General features: G+C 36.3%; 1 protein-coding gene across 1 annotated transcript in view; it reads right to left on the reverse strand.

Annotated features, from left to right (window-relative positions):
- Positions 1-10,861: 10,861 nt before the first annotated feature.
- Positions 10,862-18,342, reverse strand: part of RNPC3 (RNA binding region (RNP1, RRM) containing 3) — a 39,096-nt gene continuing 31,615 nt past the window's right edge. Inside the window, exon 17 of the transcript XR_004681549.1 lies at positions 10,862-10,989. The gene's annotated coding sequence lies outside the window, so the exon portion shown is untranslated. The remainder of the gene's footprint in view (positions 10,990-18,342) is intronic.

Below are 18,342 nucleotides of genomic sequence, written 5' to 3' on the forward strand. Positions count from 1 at the left end.
GAAGAAATAATTGATAAGCATAACTTTATTAAAATTTAAAACCTGTTCTGTGAAAAATACTATCGAGAGAATCAGAAGAAAAGCCACAGACTGGGAGAAAATATATGCATATGACATATTATACAAAGTATACAAAGAACTTTAAAAACTCAACAACAAGAAAATCAACAATGCAATTAAAGAATGAGCAAAAGATCTAAACAAATACCAAGGAAGATATACAGATGAAAAGATGCCCAATATCATATGACATTAGGGAACTGCAAATTAAAACAAGATACCACTACACACTGATTAGAATGACAAAAATCCAGAACACTGGCAACAACAAATGCTGAGGATGTGAAGCAACAGGAATTCTCATTCATTACTGGAGCAAATGCAAAATGGCACAAACACCTTGGGAGGCAATTTGGCAGTTTCTCATGAGACTAAACATACTCTTACCATGCAATCCAGCAATCATGCTCCTTGGTATTTACCCAAATAAATGGAAAACTTATGTCCACAAAAAAAAAGTGTACTCACAGATGTTCATAGCAGCTTTATTTATAATTGCCCAATTTCAAAGCAACATGTCTTTCAGTAGGCGAATGGATAAACTGTGTTACGTCCAGACAAGGAAAAATTATTCTGTGCTGAAAAGAAATGAGCTATCAAGCCATGAAAAGACATGGAGGAGTCTTGTATGCATATTACTAAGTGAAAAAAGCCGATATGAAAAAGCTACATACTGTAATAGGATATAACATTCTGAAAAAGACAACAGTTTGGAAACAGTAAAAAGATTAGTAGTTGCCAGAAGTTAGGGGTAAGAAGGGATAAATAGGTGGAGCTCAGAGAACTTTCAGAGCAATGGATCTATTCTGTATGGATACGTTTTATGCATTTATAAAAAGAAAATGTACAATGCCAAGAGGAAATCTTAATGTAAACTTTGGGTGATAATAATGTGTCAGTGTAGGTACATTAATTATAATTAACATACCACTCTAATGCAGGAAGTTGAGAGTAGTGGAGGTTGTACATTTGTGAGGGCAGGAATTATATGGGAACTCTAATTTCTCTCAATTTTGCTGCGAACCTAAAACTGCTTTTAAAAAATAAAGACTACTAAAATGTTTTAAATAAATAAATACTTTTTAAAAAGATATCAGGCCCTATTCTCTAGAACCCATAAATGTTTCTTTATTTTGAAGAAGCCTTTGCAGATGTAATTAAGTTAAGGATCTTGAGATGACTAGAGTAATCTGAATTATCCAGTGGGTCATGAATACCATCATATGTACCTTATAAGAAAGAGAGTTAATACACATAGAAATAGAAAAGGCATGGAGCATATGACCATGGAGGCATAGATTGGAGTGATGCAGCCACAAGTGAAGGAATGCTGGCAGCCACCACAGCTGAAAGAAAGGTTTGCTTTTTCCTTAAAGCCTCTAGAGGTTGCATGGCCCTGCCAACACCTTGATCAGTGAAAAAGATTTTGGATTTCTGGTCTCCAGGACTGTAAAACAATAAATTTCTGTTGTTCTAAGCCACGAATATTATGGTAATTTGTTACAATAGCCATAAAAAACTAATACAAATATGTACTGTTTTGTATATCAGTGGTTGTTTTAATCATATTTACTACTGTGGGTTTGGTAGGGTAAGGTCAGACTCAGATCAAGAAAGGGAAACCAGAAAGGTTTGCAGTTTGTTATGCTTACAGTCCCCTGAGGAGAAATAGGACACCACACAGGCCCACTCAGAGGAAGCACCAGGCATTCACCAAGCAGAGGAAGAGAAGGAAACTACCTGCAAGTTCCTTCTTTATGGTTTCCATAGGAAGGAATGGGTGAAGCGGGTAGGCAGGTTTAGGATGTCTCAATAATTTCAGTGGACTCTGGGGTATAGAGATTTTCCTTGTCTGATACCTGGTCCTTGGGTGATTAGAGAAGGTACATAGTGATCCAGAGTGTGAAAGTCTGATAAGGGAAGTGGTTTGGGATGTGGACTTAATCAGATGCCCAAGAAGGTCTGATTGACCTGTAGGAAGGGCCTCAAAAAATTGGATCAGAAAGCATTTGTAAAAAATATATTACAGTAGTCTGCTGCTGAGTCATAGTCTATTATATGCATGCACCATCATTTGTTTATCTTATGTGTTGATGGACATACAGGCTGTTTATATTTTTTGGCAATTATGAATAAAGCTGCTGTGAAGGATAAACAAGACTTTTTATAGACATGTATTTTCATATCACATGGGTTAAACCTAGACGTGAAATTGTTGGTTCTTATTATAGCTAAATGTAAAATTTATAGAATGTCAAACTGTTTCCAAAGTGATTGTACCACTTCACAATCTCGCTAGCAATTTACAAGCAATCCAGTAAAGTTTTTTTTAATGTATAAATCTGAGTTTTAATAAATTCATAGCATATACCCACCTCAACCACAATATCCAATATTCCATCACACCCGAAAATACTGTCATCCCTTTATAGTCAATTCATCCACCCACACCTGGCAACCACTCATCAGGTCTCTGTTTTCTCTTTAAAGAATTTCATGAAAATAGGAGTCACACAGTGTGTGACTTTGTGAGTCTGGCTTCTTTTACTAATGATGCATTAGAGATAGATCCATATTGTACCAGTCATTAATATTTCTATATAGAAGTATGACAGTTGAAGAACATTTGGGTTATTTTCGCTTTGGAGAATGATGAATAAAGCCACTATAAATGTGCACATATTTTTTATTAAAATTTTTATATCATGGTAAAATACACAACAAAGTTTACCATTTTAATTTTGTTAAATGTACAGTGCAATAGTATTAAATATATTCATAATGTTGTGCAACCATCACCACCATCAATCTCTGTAGCTCTTTTCATCTTGTAGAATTGAAATTCTTTATCCATTAAACAGAAACTCTCCATTTGTCCCTCTCCCCAGCTGCTGGCATTACTGTTCTGCTTTCTGTCTCTGTGATTTTGACTACTCCAACTACCCCATATAAGTGGAATCATATTTGTCTTTTTGTGACTGCCTTGGTTTATCATAATATCATCAAGTTTATCTTCATTGTAGCATATGGCAAAATTTCCTTTTTAAAGGCTGAATATCATTCCCTTGTATGGATATTACATGCGACTTATCCATTCATCTGTTGAAGTACACTTGTGTTGCTTCCACCTTTTTGGCTATTGTGAATAATGCTGTTATGAACATGGATGCATAAATAATTACTTTGAGAACTTGCCTTCAATTCTTTTGGGTATATACCCAGAAGTGGAATTGCTGGATCATATGGTAATTCTATTTTAGTTTTATTAAAAACTGCCACACTGTTTCCCACAGCAGCTATACTATTTTAACTTCCCACCAACAAGGCACAGCCTTTAATTTTGCCACATCCTCAAAAACACTTGTTTCTTGTTTTTTTGTTTTGATAGCAGACATCCTGAGAGTGAGGTGATATCTTTGTGCATATTGATAATTTGTACATCTTTAGGGGCGCCTGGGTGGCTCAGATGGTTGAGCGTCTGCCTTTGGCTCAGGTCGTGATTCCAGGGTCCTGGGATCGGGCCCCACGTCGGGCTCCCCGCTCAGCGGGGAGCCTGCTTCTCCCTCTCCCTCTGTCTCCCCCCCCCGCTCATGCTCTCTCTCCCTCTGTATCTCTGTGTCTCAAATGAATAAATAAAATCTTTAAAAAATATATATTAAAAAAATTTGTACATCTTTAGAGAAAAGTCTATTCAAATTATTTGCCCATTTTTGAATTAGGTTGATTTTTTTGTTGTTGAATTTTAGGTGTTCTCTATGTATTCTGGGTATTAATCTCTTATCAGATTTTATGATTTGAAATATTTTCTCTCATTCTGTACGTATCTTTTGATGAAAAATTTTTTAAAAACTTTTGTGAAGTCCAATTTGTCTATTTTTTTTGTTACCTATGCCTCTGACATCATGTCTAATGAATCACTGTCAAATCCAATGTCGTGAAGCTTTAGTTCTATTTTAAGAGGTTTTTTAGTTCTTAAACTTAGTTTTTTTTGATCCATTTTGAATTAATTTTTGTATACAGTCTTAGGTAATATTTCAAATGAAATCTTTTTGTGTGGATATCCAATTCCTACCACCATTTGTTGAAAGGACTGTCCTTTCCCACTGAATGGTCTTGGCATCATCCTTGTCAAGAATCATTTGCCCAGGGGTGCCTGGGTGGCACAGTCAGTTAAGCATGACTCTTGGTTTGAGTTCAGGTCATGATCTTGGGGTCCTGAGATCGAGCCCCATATCAGGCTCCATGCTCAGCAAGGAGTCTACTTGGGATTCTCTCTCTCTCTCTCCCTCTGCTCCTCCCACTCGTAGTTGCTCTCTAATAAAATAAATCCTTTTAAAAAAATAATCATTTGACCATATATGAGAGGATACATTCCTGGATTTTATTCTATTCCATGGATTTATATGTCTGTCTTTATGCCAGTACCACAATGTTTTGATTACTGTAGGCTTATAATAGGCTTTGAAACCAGAAGTTAGTCCTCTAGTTTTGTTCTTCTTGTCAAGATTGTTTTGGCTATTAAGGGTTCCTTGAGATATGAATTTTAGGATAGAATTTTCTTTTTTTTTTTTAGGTCAGTGGGATTTTAATAGAGATTGCATCGAAGCTATAGATTACTTTGGGTATACTAACATTTTGATATTACTAAGTATTCCAACCCATGAAAATAGTAATGTTTCAATTTATTTATGTCTTTAACATCTTTCAGCAATGTTTTATAGTTTTCACTATACGTGCTTTCCACCTCCTTGGTTGATTCCTAAGTATTTTATTCTTTTTCACGCTATTATAAATTATGAATTTCCATAATTTCCTTTTCAGATTGTTCATTAGTGTACAGAAATGCAACTGATTTTTGCATGTTGCCTTTGTATCCTACTATTTTGCTGAATTCATCTATTCTGACAAGTTTTTTTCTGACAAATTTTTTTGGTGGAATCTTTAGGGTTTTCTACATATAAGATTATATCTACAACTCAATAAATAAAACCCAAATAACTTAATTAAAAAGTGGATAAAGGGCCTAAATAGACATTTTTCCAAAGAAGATATACAAATAGGAAACTGGTACATGAAAGGTGCTCAATACCACTAATCATCAGGAAAATGCAAATCAAAACCACAGAGAGCTAACACCTCCCACCTGTTAGAATGGTTATCATCCAAAAGATGAGATAACAAATGCTGGCAAGGATGTGAAAAAAAGAGAACCCTGTACACTGTACATGGGAATGTGAAGTAATACAACCACTATGGAAAACAGTATGGAGGATCCTCAAAAAAGTAAAAACAGAAGTACCATATGATCCACCAATCCCAGTAATTTGTGACAACATGGATGGACTTGAAGGGCATTATGCTAAGTGAAATAAGCCAGAGAGAATAAGGAAAATACTGTATAGTTTCACTTATAAGTGGAATCTAAAAAAGGGAGGAGGGGAGAGTCAAACTTACAGTCAGAGAGTAAAGAAGTGTTTACTAGGAACTGGAGGGTGGCATTGGTAAAGGGTATAAACTTCCAGTTATAAAATGAGTAAGGTCTGAGGATCTAATGTATAAAATGGTGACTATAAGTGATAATACTGTGTAATTGAAATTTGTAGAGAGTGGAACTTAAAGGTAAATATGTCAAATGATGGATGTGTTAATTAACTAGATGGGAGGTGCAGATTCTTTCCACAATGTATGTATATATTAAATCATGCTGTACACTTTATCTTAAAATTTTCTCAATTATACTTCAATAAAGCTGAAGATCATATCATCTGTGAACAGAGATAATTTCACTTCTTCCTTTTCAATTTGAATGCTTTTTCTGTTATTGTTGTTTTCCTAACTCCTCTGGCTACAATATCCAGCACTAGGTTGAACACAAGTGGTCAAAGTGGGAATGGGAATCCTCGACTTGTTCCTGATTGTACAGGAAAACTTTTCCCTACTTTCCAGCATGGAATAGGATGTTCACTGTGGGTTTTTCATATGTGGCTTTTATTATGTTGAGGTAGTTTCCTTCTATTCCTACTTTACTGAATGCCTTTATCATGAAAAAATATTGTGTGAAATGCTTTTTATGTTGATATCTCAATTGATATCATGTGGTTTCTGTCCTTCATTCTTTTAATGTGGTGTATTACACTGATAAATTTTCATATGTTGAACCATCCTTGCATTCCAGAAATAGATCCCACTTGGTCATGGTGTATAATCTTTATAATATGCTGAATTCAGTTTGCTAGTATCTTGTTGAAAGGTTGTTTTTGTTTGCATCAATGTTCACAAGGGATATTATTCTGTATTTTTTCTCTTGTAGTGTTTTTGTCTGGCTTTGATATCAGGGTAATGTTAGTTTTACAGCATGAGTCAAGAAGTGTTCCCTCCTCTTCAAATTTTAGGATGAGTTTAGGAAGGATTGGTGTTATTTCTCCCTTAAATGTTTGGTAGAACTCAATAGTAAAGCTGTCAGTTCCAGGGCTTTTCATTATCAGATTTTTGATTACTGTTTCAATCTCCCTACTAGTTATAGATCTATTCAGAATTTCTATTTTTGTGTATAATTTAGTCTTAGTAGGCTTTGTATTTCTAGGAATTTGTTCATCTAGTTATCCAATTTGAGTAGAACTGTTCATCATACTCATAATCCTTTTTATTTCTGTAGAATCTGTAGTAATGTACTCACTTTAACTTATGATTTCAGTAATTTGAGTCTTTTTTATTAGTCCATCCAGTTAAATTTTTGTGTGTCAAATTTGCTGATGTTCTCAACCAATCAACTTTTGGTTTCATTGATTTTTCCTATTGTTTTTCTATTCTCTCTTTCATTTATCTGTAATCTTTATTATTTCCTCCTTCTACTAGCTTTGGATTTAATTGTTTTTTCTTTTTCTAGTTCCCTAAGTTGTAAAGTTAGCTTGTTGGGGTGAGAGCTTTGTTTTTCAGTGTGATTTATAACAATAAAATTTCCTCTTAGCAACACTTTTGTTGCATTCCATAGTTTTAGTACATTGTTTTTTCAGTTGTCTCTAAGTATTTTCTAATTTCCCATGTGATTTATTTTTTGACTTCCTGGTTGTTCAAGACTGTTGTCTAATTTCAATGGTAAAGTGAATTTTCCAACTTTCCTTCTGTTATTGACTTCTAACTGAATCCTGCTGTGGTCAGACAACATACTGTGTATGCCTCTTTCCATAAATCTACTGAAACTTAATTTGTGGCTTGATATGAGGTCTATCCTAGAAAATATCTCGTGTGCACTTGGGAAGAATGTGTATCCTACTGTTCTTAGGTAGAGTGTTCTGTACAGTTGGTTTATTGTGTGAGTCCTCTATTTCCTTATCTTCTGTCTCATTGTATCCATTATCATAAAAGGAGTACTAAAGTATTATTGTAAAATTGTCTATTTCAACCTTCAATTCTGTCAGTTTTGCTTCATATTTCATTCATTTCATATTCATTAGGCACATAAATGTTTACAACTTACATATTTAGTTTGTTTACAATTCATAAATATATTCTCTATTTAAACTTTTATTAAAATCCTTCTCTTGCAATCTTTTCAATTTAAAGTCTCTTTTGTCTGATATCAGTAAAGCCACCCCTGCTCTTTTGATTACTATTTGCATGCAGTATCTTTTCCCATCCTTTATTTTTAATTGTTTTTCCATCCTTTCACTTTAACTCTCTTTTTGTCTTTGCATCTAAAATGTGTTTCCCATATATAGCATATAGTTGAATCAGGTGTCTTTATACATCCTCCCAATTGTGTTTTGACTGAAGAGTTAAATTCATTTATACTTACTTAAAATGAGGGACCCGTCAATTTGCCTGTTTTCTATATGCCCTATAGCGTTTTTTGTTCCTCACTTCCTGCCTTACAGTCTTATGTTGATTTTTTGTAGTGACATGTTTACTTTCTCACTCATTTCCTTCTGTGTTTATTTTGCAGCTCCATTATTTGTGGTTATCATGGGGTTTACATTTAACAATCCTAGAGTTTTAACACTTAAATATCATACAAAAACTGTCTTTACAGTTCTGTCCTCACTTCTTTTCATTGAAGTCCCCCAAATGACAGCCTCATATGTTGTGTACCCCAAAACCCAAAACATAAACTAATAATTATTTTAAATGTCATTAGTCTCAAATTATGTAGAAAACCACATATGGGGTTACTAGCCACAGTCACAATACTGGCTTATAAACTAGTAATTGTTTAAAAAATGTATTAGTTTCTTAAATCATGTAGAAAACAGGTATAGTCATTAACCACTATGACAATATTAACTTTTATAATTGCCCATATATTTCCCTTTATTGAGTTCTGTAGATCTTCAAACAGCTTTGAATCACTGTCTAATGTCCTTTAAGTTCACTATGCAAGACTCATTTTGAGTATTTCTTCCAAAACAGATCTGATGGTAACAAACTCAAACTTTATTTGGGATTGTCTTAATTTCTCCCTCACTTTTGAAAAACGGTTTTGCTAGATACAGGATTCCTGTTTGGCAGTTATTCTTTTTCCATTTAGCACTTTGTATCTATCAGCCCAGTTCCTTCTGGTTCTCCAAGTTTTTGATGAAAAATCTCCTGATAATCTCATTTAGTATTCCCTGTGACAATTCACTTCTTAGTTTTCAAGATTGATTTTTGAAAGTCTGATTACAGTGTGTCTTGATGTGGGTCTCTGAGTTCATCTTGCTGGAAATTTGTTGAACTTCCTGGATCTTTATATTCATAATTTTTATCAGATTTAGGAAGTTTTCAGACATTATTTTTTTCAAATATTCTCTGTCCCTTTCTCTCTCCTTTTGGGACTCCCACGGTGTATATGCATCTGCTTGATGGTGCCCCACAGGTCCCTCAGGCTCTGTTCACTTTTCTTCAATCTTTTTTGCTTCTGTTCTTCAGACTTAATTATTTTCATTGTCCTATCTTCAATTTTGTTGATTCATTTGATACATATTTGAAAGCTGCAGTGCTCCATTCCTGATAAGTGTTGGTACTGTCAGAAGTAGAAGGAAGATTTTCCTTGGAATTCCTCTGATTTTTTTTCATTTCACTTACTGTATTTTTCAGCTCCAGAATTCCATTTGTTTTTTAGCTTTCTGGACATGTTTCTTTAATCTTTTGAGTGCCTTTCTGTTTTAAAGTCTTTGTCAAGTACATGCCATCAGGTCTACTTCAGGTCATTTGTTTCCCTTTTGAATGGGTTATACATTCCTGTTTTCTTTTTGCTTTTTGTGTGTCTTGTGGTTTTCTGTTGAAAACGATATTTTAACAATTCTGGAAATCAGATTTTTTCTTTCCCTGGGGTTAGCTGGTTTTGTTTTTTTGTTTTGTTTTTTTTTTTTGAGAGAGAGGTAGAGAGAGAGGGTATGCCCACATATGCCCGCGCAAGAGCTGGGGAGGGGCAGAGGGAGAGGAAGAATACTAAGCAGGCTCCACCCCCAGCATGGAGCCTGACACAGGGCTCGATCTCACAACCCTGAAACCCCGAGATCATGACCTGAGCCAAAAATCAAGTCAGATGCCTAATCGACTAAGCCACCCAGGCACCCCTATTGTTTACTTTTGATTATCTTTTGATCTCTGTGCCAAGGACCAGTCTGAGGTATGAAACTTTTTTTTTTTTTTAAGATTTTATTTATTTATTTGAGAGAGAGAATGAGCGAGAGAGAACACATGAGAGGGGATAGGGTCAGAGGACGAAGCAGACTCCCTGCCGAGCAGGGAGCCCGATGCGGGACTCGATCCAGGGACTCCAGGATCATGACCTGAGCCGAAGGCAGTCGCTTAACCAGCTGAGCCACCCAGGCGCCCGAGGTATGAAACCTAAGATCTTCTCAGATCTTGAGTCTTTCCCTGGGCATTCATGGTCAATTTCTAATTATCCCATATATGCAGTTGTTTATGAATGCCCTGGTCTTTAATGTCTGGCTCCCAAATGGAAAAAAAAAAAAAGAAAGAAAAAGAATGGGAAATAAAGGGGATGTCAGTCCTTTTATACCCTTGGAAGTCACTTCACAGGGTGTGTGTGTGTGTGTGTTTACAATGGAAAGAGGTAAACCATGGCTTCCCACTTCTTTGTACCTTTGTGATCAAAAGCAGAAATCAGCCATCAGCCTGATTCCCAATATTTGGAGGTGAAGGTTCTTTTTGCCTACCCTGGCTCCCACTAGTTGTGTGCAAGCTGCTCCAGGAACACATGCACAGTTGCCTGCTATATGGCTGAGGTTGGGAAATGGTAGCTACTACTACAATGAGCTAAATTTGAATGAATTAACTTCAATTTACTGTCCAAGCTTTTTCCTGTTAAACTGAAAGGTCTTAATAGATGACAGTTCCAAAATAGTTACATCAAATAAATCCTATCACTGCAATTGTCATCTAGGTGGGGAGATGGATTCCTGGTGCTTCCTATTCTGCCATGTTCCCAGTATTTTTTCACAAGTTTTTTTTTCTTCCCTGTGAACATACTTTTTGTTCCTCTTAAATACTCAGAAGTGTGATAGCCAGGTCACATATAAGTATATATTTCACATTATAATAAACTTCTTGAAACTTTTTCAAAGCAGGTGGACCACTTTGTACTTCAATTAGCAATGTTTGAAGCTGCAGTGCTCCATTCCTGTTAAGTGTTGGTACTATCAGAATTCATTTTAAGCCATTCTAATAAGTGTGTAGTGCTCTATTACTGTGGTTGTCTTACATGTGTCTAAGGGCTAACAATGTGCATCTTTTCACGTGCTTAGTTCCCATCTGTAAGTCTTTGGTAAGGTATCTTCAAATTTATTGTCTTTTTTTGGGGGGGGGGGATTTTTGTTTTCTGAGTTTTGGAAGTTCTTTATATATTCTGGATAAAATTCAAATACACGCTTTGAAGAAGTTTTTCCCAGTCTGTTACTTGCTTTTTCATTTTCTTAGTAGTGTCTTCTGAAAAGTACAAGGTTTTTATTTGATGAAGGCGTATTTATCTTTTATCTTTTTATAGTGTTAACTTGTCTAAGTAAGGTCATGCAGACTTTATCTTATTTGTTTCCCCCCTCCTCCAGGAGTTCTATACTTTTGCACTTTATACCTAGGACTCTGACTCATTTTTGAAGAAATTTTTTGCGTGAGAACAACATACTTTTATTTTCAATTTTTAGCATATGGATGTCCAATTATTCTAGCATCATATGTTGAAATGACCATCCTTTCTCCACTGAATTGCCTTCTCATCTTTGTCAAAAATTATGGTGTATGTGTGGGTCTATTCCTGGACTTTTCTGTTCCAATGATCAGTGTCCACCTGTTTGCCAATACCACAACCTGATTATCTGAGCTTTGTAGTAAGTCTTAGAATTAGGTAGTCTAAGTCATCCATTTTTTTTTTTCAAATTTATGCTGGCTATTCTAGTTGTTGCTTTTCCAAAGCAACTGCTCAGCAATATCAACAAAATATATTGCTAGGATTTTTTAGTAGTAATGAATCAATTTGGAAGAGTTGATATTCTTAAAAATCATGGGTCTTTTGACTCATGTACACAGAATCTCTCCCATTTAGATTTTCACCTTTCATTATCAAAATTTATGAAGGGTTGTCAGGTTCAGTACACATCTGGGTAGACTTCTACCTATTATTTCTTTTGGTGCTATTGCAAATGGCATTTTTTAGGGAAAAAATTCAATATCCAGTTATTGACTTTTTTTTTTTAAAGATTTTATTTATCAGAGAGCGAGGGAGAGAGAGAAACAGCATGAGAGGGCAGAGGGTCAGAGGGAGAAGCAGGCTCCCTGCAGAGCAGGGAGCCCGATGCGGGGCTCAATCCCAGGACTTTGGGATCATGACCTGAGCCGAAGGCAGTCGCCCAACCAACTGAGCCACCCAGGCGCCCCTAATTATTGACTTTGAATCTTGCAACCTTCCTTACCTTATTAGTTGTAGTAGACTCCTTAATTCTTTGGGATTTTCTACATAAACAATCATGTCACCTCTGAATGGGGACAATTTTACTTCTTCATTTCTAATTTGTATGGCTTTTCTTTTTTGTTTTATGCACTGGCTGTCAGATGTTGAAAAGAAGGGATTAGTGTGCACTTTCTTACCTTGTTCTCAATCTTGGAGGAAAACATTCAGTTTTTTAACCGTTAGGATAGCAGTTAAGTTTTGTAAACACTATTTACCAGATTAAGGAAGCTCTTCTCTATTCCTATTTTACTGAGTTTTTATTAGGAATGTTTAATTTTATCAAAGGTTTTCGTTCATTACGATGAGCTATGCTTTTTCTTTTTTTTCTTTACAGATTTTATTTGACAGAGAGAGACACAGCACAGCGAGAGAGGGAACACAAGCAGGGGAGAGTGGGAGAGGGAGAAGCAGGCTTCCTGCAGAGCAGGGAACCGGATGTGGGGCTCGATCCCAGGACCCTGGGATCACGACCTGAGCCGAAGGCAGACGCTTTAACTGAGCCACCCAGGCACCCCGAGCTATGCTTTTTCTTCCTTAGTCTGTTGATGGATTACAATTGATTTTCAAAGGTTGGACTAGCCTGCATTTCCCAAGATCAACTGCATTTTATCATGATTTATAAAATACTCTCCCCCCATATTATCGATTCAACTTCTTAATATTTTGATGAGGATTTTTACATTTACTCTCATGAGACAGAGTGATACATCATTTTCTTAGTATCTTGTCTTGTTTTAGCATCAGGGTAGTATAGGACTCATAAAATGAATTTGGGTGTGTTGTCTTCTAAAGAACTGTTGGTTTCAGTTAATGTTTAACAAAATTCACCAGTGAAACTATCTATGCCTTACGTTTTCTTTGCAAGAAAGAAAGGAAGGAAGATTTTTAACTACAAAGTAAATGTATTAAGTAGATATAGGATCGTTCAGGTCACCTACTTCTCACACAAGCTTTGGTAGTTTGTCACTTTTATGATATGGACCCACTTCATCAAAGTTGAAAATTTATGGAAATAAATTTGTTCAAAATATTCCAAATATTTTCTTACAGCTCTGGGGGTGTTTTTTTCTTTGCAATCTGGCTAGAACTTTTTCAATGTTATCGGTCTTTTCAGGAACTAGTTTTGTTTACAGTATTTTCTACTGTCCTGCTTACAAATTCACTGATTTATGCTTATTTTTATTTCCCTTATCTGCTTGTTCTGCATTTAATTTGCTCTTCTTTTTCTAGTTCCTTAAGGTAGAAAGCTGATCATCAATCTGTGATTTTTCTTCTTTTCTAATATAAGCAAATTCCCTTTAAACACTCCTTTGGTGTATTCCACAAATTTTTGATCAATTTGTACTTTCATTCAGTTCAAGTACTATCTAATTTCCCTTAAGAATTGTCTTGATCCATGTTATTTAGAAATATTATTTAATATTCAGAAATTTAAGCACTTTTCAAATCTTTCTATTATGGATACCTAATTTATTTATTTTATTTTTTTAAAGATTTTATTTATTTATTTGACAGAGAGAGAGAAAGCAAGAGCAGGAACACAAGCAGGGGGAGTGGGAGAGGGAGAATCAGGCCTCCCACTGAGCAGGGAGCCCGATGCGGGGCTTGATCCTGGGACCCTGGGATCATGACCTGAGCCAAAAGCAGACGCTTGACGACTGAGCCACCCAGGAGCCCCCCTCCTTTTCTTTGTTTTTTAGATACTGATACCTAATTTAGTTCAACTAAGGTCAGAGAACATTATATGATCTGTTAAGGTTTTGAACGTGTTAATATTTTATGGTATCAAATCATGTGTTCACTGTTTTAGTTCTTGGGATGGGAAAGATAGAAAATCTTCCAATTTTTATCCATAAAGACAGATTTTTACACAGTTCAAAATCAAAAAAGTGTATTAGGACATTAAAATTTCATGTGGATCAACTGTGAAAAAAATTCTAAATATGTTGCTTTGGGGAGGGCAATAAGAAAACAGCTGCAGTCGGGCGCCTGGGTGGCTCAGTCGGTTAAGCGACTGCCTTCGGCTCAGGTCATGATCCTGGAGTCCTGGTATCGAGTCCCGCATCGGGCTCCCTGCTCGGCGGAGAGTCTGCTTCTCCCTCTGACCCTCCCCCCTCTCATGTACTTGCTCTCTCTCATTCTCTCTGTCTCAAATAAATAAATAAAATCTTAAAAAAAAAAAAAAAAAAACAGCTGCAAAACACTGGATTAGAGATGTTCCGCTATTTTCATTCAAGTTATGATATATATGTCATACAGAAAAATGTAAAACAACAACAAAAAAATTACAGGCCCTATGCCCCAAGACCCAGATTTAACAGATGTTAACATTTTACCAAAATATTCTTCAAATACTTTTTAAAAGAAATGTACAATATATAGAGAACTGCCCAATTCAAACCTCAATCTTTCCCTTCCATCCTTTTCTTACACAGCAAGATATTATATGTCTCTGGAGAATAATTTTAATGGTATTTTGTGTATCTTTTTCTAAGCTCTGAGAAGTTTCATACAACAAATTAATCTCTTGCTCAGACTTTCTTGAATTCTTAAGATTTTCAAATATCTTGGTATATCATTGCTATGTCATAATTTGAAAAAATTAAAATTTCTTGTGTAAATACCCCTTTTCTCATTGTCAGTTGGTGCAGTTTTTAATGGATATAACCCCTTTTAATCACAGATGTTCTAAAGTGTTGTTTGATCCCCTAGCTTTACCCCAAGGCATTAAAGCTTATGCTTGTTGGGTGCAGGGTCTCCCTTTCCCAGTATTTTTTTTTTTTTTTCCTCCAAATTTACTGAATTTGAGCTATTTATTTTAGGTTCCCTACTGGCCTTTACATGAATGTTATACCTCTACAACAGTTTGCTTTCTGACGGATACATAGTAGCTTAAGTTCTTGGAGTGAGAACAGTATTCCTCCTGAGGATCATCAGTTAAGTACCTAACACATGTGGCTGGCTCTCATCTCTCCTAAACAATCATACTAAGGTCAATATTTTTGTTTTATATGCAATAATAAGTTACAGATCTAACAAAGTATCTTATTAACTTATAGCAAAATTTAAAAAAACCTCCTCCATTACTCATAATGGGAAGTGTTCTCTTCTTACAGAGCGGTTAAGATCAAATTGCTACAAGCACTCAGTACAGTGCCTTTTGAATTTTAGGTGCTTAATAAATATTTCCCCTTACTTCTTTTAAAAGCCTTGATATCGGGGTGCCTGGGTGGCTCAGTCGTTCAGCATCTGCCTTCGGCTCAGGTCATGATCCCAGGGTCCTGGGATCGAGCCTCACATCGGGCTCTCTGCTCCACAGGAAGCCTGCTTCTCCCTCTCCCATTCCCCCTGCTTGTGTTCCCTCTCTTGCTGTGTCTCTCTCTGTCAAATAAATAAATAAAATCTTTAAAAAATAAATAAATAAAAGCCTTGGTATCTCTTGATACTGATTTTAATAGAATCTCATTTGCACAGCAAATACTTTCCAAATCATCTAAAGCAGATCCTGAATGCTACTGCCTTTTGTTTGATTTACCTAATCAGGATTATGCTGATTCTATTCATGTTACTAATAGTAGGAGGCAGAGTCATGCTAGGTTGGGATGAAGAGTACTTGCATTATTCTGAGAAACTCCTTAAATCTTACACCATATTTGCCTCACTTGCCTCATACTATTCCCAGTCCTTGTATAAGGCATAAGTGGAAAATCACCACGTGGAAATATGAGTTTTATATATTATATACACTGTAGTAAAACATTTGTTTTTGGCTGTGTAGTACCTACTTTCTCTCTTGATTTCATAGCTCTATGCTTTTCCTTTGGAGAACAAGGCTTTTAAACTCTCACTTCATGTGGCTTATATGAAACTTCACTCCTTCTATCTTAAGGGTGACATATATGACCCATACTTAGTCTGTTAAGAGTGCCAAATCCCTCCAACAAAAGGAAAAAGTACTTATTTCAAGTTTATTTCATTTAAAGTAACTAAAAAATTCCATGATACACTAGCTGTTAGGGCTTTTGCTACAGGTTTAAATTACTAGTACTTCTCCATGATGAATTTTCTTTTTTTAAATCTAACTGAAAATGAACTATCATCACAATTATCAGGATAATGGTTAGCAGCTCCAGGCACAGCTCTGTCTAGTTTAAAAAAAAAAAAAAAAATCTGTACAAGAACTGGAAATGCTTCTAATTGGACCTGTTTGGGTCATATGCTCAATTAATGAAATAGAGTGGAATGGTTGTGCATTATCCACAAACAGGTTAATTCCTAGACACCAACATTCTTACACTTTGGTCAAAGTCTCATGGTGCAGTTGTGGTAAGGAAGTGTGGAGGCCTAGGACAGGCAGTCTCAAATGTGCCACTCTGGCATACTGATTATTAAGAATGCTCTTCCCCTTCCCACCGTGTCTCCAGAAAGCAGGAAATAAATCTCCCATGTGAAAGGCACTCTCCCTGAGATATCCTTATCACCAGATAGGGAATTCAGAGACAAGAAAGTTGTATAAACAAGCCTTGTTACTTTTAGTAATTTACAACCACCGCCCAAATTCTGTTTAGAATCCTTTACTATTTAAAGCTTCAAAAGGTTAAGTTTTCTTTATTTTGTCAGTTCCTTGCTGATTAATGTCTCTCTGTGTTGGAGTAGGCAGTTAGGTTCTAACAAAATACCTGGAGGCCAGCAAGGAGGAAGTTATGGCTAGCTCTTGGGAAAATCAGAGGCCTGTGCTGGCACCATTCCATAAGAAACCTGATCAAACCAGACAGGCCCCAGATGATGGATGCCATGACAGGAAACCCCTGACCAGATTAGGAAGAAAAAATACAAAACCCTGCTTCCTGCCCCAAGTAATACATATTCTACCCTCTAGTTAACAACTGTCAATAAAAGATAGAAACCCAACCTTCAGGGCACATAGCTCGTAGCTCGCTCACTCTCTTGAGCTCACTTGCTCTCCTATCTCTAGAGTGTACTTTTCACTTTATTTATTTAACATATAATGTATTATTTGTTTCAGGGACACAGGTCTGTGATTCATCAGTCTTACACAATTCACAGTGCTCACCATAGCACATAACCCTCCCCAATGTCCATCACTTTTCACTTTATATAAACTTCCCCACTTATGTCACTTACCCACTGTTAACAGAGTGTCTCCTTGAATCTTTTCTCAAGACAAGACAGAGAACTTTCGGTGACTCCTTCAGGATGGGCTGGGTTGAAAACCCAGGGCTCAGGGTTTCTGCAGTTCACCTGGCAACATCTGCTTAAAATGTATAAAAGCATAGAACTTGGACATTTCTTTGAGACTCAATGCTACTATTAGGCCTCCATGTACATGTAATTCTAATTTGTTTTTTCCTGCTATTAATCTGTCTCATGTCAATTTAATTCTTAGACCAGTAAGAAAATCTTGAAGGAAATTTTTTCCTCCCCAACAACTGGCTAGTTGGCAGGATAAACTTCAACTGGCTAAATATTGTTCACCCTGGGATTGCTGTACCTGAGAAACTCTGGGACATCTGATAAACAGCTAGCAAAAGTAAGATTTCTTACCATGTCAGCCTCCTGGAATCTGTCTGCAAGATCTGGTGGGACAAGAGTGGTTAGAGTCCTTTTTCTTTCTAAATTTAGCATTAGCAGGAAAAAGTATTTTTGGAAATACTCCATGGGCTCAGCATCTCTGATAAATTCAATAGAGTACTCTTGGTTTTATTAATCCATTTCCTCCCCAGAGATAGATGGTCACTATTTTTGTCTTTTATGTTGTTATAAAAGGGAATTCCTATAGGGAAATACCAGCATAGGCCCCTATAAGCCTGCTGTTCAAACTAACATTATAGACTGTTGGGTTCATAGTTCTTATCAGATGGGCATATGTTTCAACAAACTTTGCTGTGGGTCCCACACGTAAAATCTGGATAAGGTTTTTCCTTTTGTCTTGAGAACTTGATTTTCTCTGGTCTCCACCATGCAGACAATGCACTTACTGGGGTACACCCTGGTAGCCAAGTAAGAGTGGGGTTTTGAGACATAAAGTTGCGAGCAACACTGTCTAGCCATGACAGCCCTCAAAAAGTAAGTCATAAGAGGTCCCAGTCCATAAGGGACTTTTGTGCTCTTAACCTTTGTTGCTTGTTAGTGCTAAAATGTCCCATTCCAGTATACTGCACCTGCCTGGTGTCACAGATTAGTAGGTCTGTTAACTGGAGGCAATTCAGGTTTTTGTGGGTGATCAAAGACACTGTTTTCACTAAAGCATCCTTATTGCCTGTGTAAAAATGGCATTTGCTTTCTCAGACTATTTCTGGGAGTAAACTTGCGGA

Source organism: Mirounga leonina, unplaced genomic scaffold, assembly GCF_011800145.1.
Source record: "Mirounga leonina isolate KUSES-001 unplaced genomic scaffold, KU_Mleo_1.0 Mir_173, whole genome shotgun sequence".
Classification (NCBI taxonomy): Eukaryota; Metazoa; Chordata; class Mammalia; order Carnivora; family Phocidae; genus Mirounga; species Mirounga leonina.